The following is a 3,639-nucleotide window of genomic DNA, read 5'->3' on the forward strand; positions in this document are numbered from 1 at the left end:
GCTAATAAAAAAATCAATCAAACAAGATTTTACTTTGTGAATTTTATTCTTTTCTGTGAACGACACGGATTCTTAAGAGTCTCTAGTTTATTAACTTTCGTAATACCTTGGTATAAAGTTCATGTACAATATCATAATGTTGCATAATTGATTAATTGAATTATAGATGAAAGATAAAAACAGAATCAACACAGTTTAAATTTTTTACATAGCGCGATGACAATTTGTCAAACTAACACTAGTAACATAACCAATTCCACATGCAATGAATATATTGGTACCCCAAATACATCGAATTTATGTAAATATTCTTCTGTTTCAAGATTATTCAATCTTACAGCCATTCTTTAGCGATAAGTATAGCTACCAACGCCATTAATGTTAAAATAAGAGCAGACATAATTAATATTGTTCCCTTAGAAAATTTACTACAGATCGAACATTTTAGGTTTATGCCAGGCTTTCTTTGTTTAAATGTCATATTGAGTGCAATTGTCATCAATAATATCATAATCTTTTTACTTAAATCCAGTTCTGTTTGATCTGAAATAGAAAAAAAATAACAGGGAATAAGGTAACTTATATTCTCATGTCTTGAGCATTGTGTCGTTGTCATGTTAAGATCAGTCAACTGCTTTGTATTATTAACATAATCATTAAAAACCGTTTTCAATGTACAACAAAATATACGCATAATTCTATTTAAAAATGTGTTCAACTTTGAAAACATATGTCTTGCTCTTCAACGTTTACGGTCCTTATATATATTTGGCTTTTAAATTCAATTGGTTGAAACCGGTCACTATATGGTCGAAGTAAAAGATGATTTGAACTTTTACAGCACTGAGTCAATACCTCTTCTGGTAGAATATCAGTCCCAAAAGGAATAAAAAGCTCAGTAGTAAGAACTTTGGTATCGACATGATTTATAACACACTATTTAAAATTCTCGTTCATATATATCGAAATTATACCGAATCTAAGATTTTAATATCCTCAGGCAAATTTATCATTAGATGGATTTGGCTTTTTCTGTGCTTTTTGGTTTTATACTTCATCGACGTTTTTCCTGCTAATACATCATCTACTTTCAATTATCGGCTCTGAAAGTTTTTGGTGGAGGTGAGTGAAAATAAAATGCGTCGGATGCATATACTACGTATTGTTTTAATTTTTTTGGTATATATATATATATATACGTTGCTTGATATATATCGTTGACACATGCATGTTATAACTAAGAGAATGTTCAAACAAGAACGTTTTGACATTCGTTTTATTATTTTGTTTTTTTATCATAGCATGTATAATATGACTATGGTCGTTGGTGTTCCGTTCTGAATGATTGTAAATCTGGGGTATTATCAATGTACATTACGATATGTATTTTTTGTCGGAACTTTAAAACGTGTTGATCTAGGTTTTTTTTTTATACTTTGAGCTTCCAGCAACATTGCTTACAATCATGAATCAAATATGTAGTATATATTGTATATGATCTGTTTATACCTTTCCAAAAACATGTTTGTCATAGGGTGTAGTAAAAGTTAATTTTCTCGAACAAATGATCCTTATGTGCATTACAATAAAACATATGGTAAAACACTTCAAATTGTCATACGTTCCTTGATCATAAATGCCTAGCTGATGTCACCTTTTCATCAACCTTAGCAGGACTTTGCATTTTAGATCGAAATGATAGCTTTTATGCATCATATAACAAACATTGATACTGGAAATAAAGGATAGTCCCCTCACTTCTGTAATATCATTTCACTTATATTAATTTAAAGTCTAACTAAAGTTTTAGTTGTAGACTTCAACTGAAACAATATACTGTCATAACTACATCTACATCATGTACAATAAGCTATACAGATATATACTTACACAGAAGTTTAACCGTTAACTGATTACTTGAAAGTGACGAATTTAAATCTTCAACTAATTTAGCCACCACTGATCTATCTAGAGTATTTACCACCTATAAGAACAACTGTTTTTAGATCACTGAAGCATATTATAATAACCTATTTCAAATTATGTCATTTTGACGTCCTTTGTAGCTCTTTGTAGCTATAGACGATATTAAGTCTAGTCATTGATTGACTGAGACAGCAAGGTTTGCTTTCGTGTTTGATTTCTTTTTTCTAGTTGTCATTACGCATCTCCTTATATGTATATGTAAACGCTTGACTATTTAATTTTTTGAAAATCTGGTTTCTTAGCATAGAAAGGTCCAGTTTAATTTTAAACTTGGTGTCTTATTTGCATTTCTAAACAAATCATATGCAACAAAAAATTATAGAAAAAAATGAAAACACTGGGATCATTTAAAGTACTAAGTGAAATAAGAATATATTAATACATCAATAATACGAATAAATATAAACAAAGCAACTAGTAAACCATTGCTAAAAATAGTAAGGAAAGGCAATACGCGTTTACATACTAGCATTTTATCTTTCTTTATTCTTATTTTCCCCCCTCATAAAAATCACAACTTACATCTATCAGAAGTGGACTTTGTGATCTTTTCTCCAGAATATAATTTACATCTTGCATTTCAAGTTTAAATGATGACCAAGGTATTCTGAAATGAGGTTAATATAAGGCAATTATCGAGAATGATGTAATGTCAAATCACTTCACATAGCGTATAACCTATACTGTAAAAGTATCAGTATCAGCTGTGGAGCAGGATCTATGCACGCTTCATGAGCAACCGAGTTAATCCTGGCTTTGATTGAGGTTATGTGCATTTTGTTGCCTAGTTTTGTACCGGTTATCTTGTTGTATATTGTACACTTGTTTTACCCTTTATTCAATTTATTTGCGCCTCCTTTGAAAATAATGAGATTTCCTCAAAATTTTTGTGGTGACCTTCTGCCTCATTCAAATTCACTTTACTTTGTTTATTACCACCTGCCTGTTTTGTTTTAAACCTTTCTTATTATAAAATATATTTACTGAATTTCTATTGACATTGACAACACCATTTATATGTACACACCTTTGTCTGGCGGACGCAATAGTATACCCACTAGGACTCAACATTTCACATGTTTGAAAACCACATCTTTTCTCGAACCTGATGTCTGCCATTAGTGCATTATTGCAATCTTTGCATTGTATTGCACACGCATTCTGAACTTCTCTCCCACCTGTACATTAAAATAAGATAGTTTTTATCAACCAAAAAATCAACTGGGAGATAACTCTTTAAACAATTATTTAAACATAAATTATTTATAAATATTAAAGTTATCAATGATAAAGTTTAGTGTTTGAAAAACTGCTATAGATCCAACCATTTTTCAAATAAAACATGTAAAGTGTGTGGCTAAAAAGTTTTGAAATTTGCATATTCTTGTCAAAGGATCAAAATGAAAATACCATCCAAATTTACGTAAGAAACAACAGTCAATCAGTGTATATCCATATGTATTAAATATGATGTTTGATAATATTATCAAGTATTACTGCGATTAAGATTTGCAAGTACCGAATAGTAATATTTGATCGTGTAATGCAGGTACTTACCTGTTTTTATATACTTTTGATGCTTCTTAGGTGTATTTAGCTGTTTGTTTTATTATAAAACCGTTTTAGACGAATGTCGTTATAATACCGAGTTAC

The 3,639-nt window shown here is 30.1% G+C and overlaps 1 long non-coding RNA gene across 1 annotated transcript; it reads right to left on the reverse strand.

Moving 5' to 3' along the window:
- Positions 1–280: 280 nt before the first annotated feature.
- On the reverse strand, positions 281–2,538 carry LOC134700969 (uncharacterized). Its single transcript, XR_010103998.1, has 3 exons — positions 2,509–2,538; positions 1,891–1,984; positions 281–543 (listed from the first exon to the last, which is right to left on the reverse strand). It is a non-coding gene; the product is annotated as an uncharacterized LOC134700969 (long non-coding RNA).
- Between the last annotated feature and the right edge of the window lie 1,101 nt (positions 2,539–3,639).

This window comes from Mytilus trossulus, unplaced genomic scaffold (assembly GCF_036588685.1).
Source record: "Mytilus trossulus isolate FHL-02 unplaced genomic scaffold, PNRI_Mtr1.1.1.hap1 h1tg000210l__unscaffolded, whole genome shotgun sequence".
Lineage (NCBI taxonomy): Eukaryota > Metazoa > Mollusca > Bivalvia > Mytilida > Mytilidae > Mytilus > Mytilus trossulus.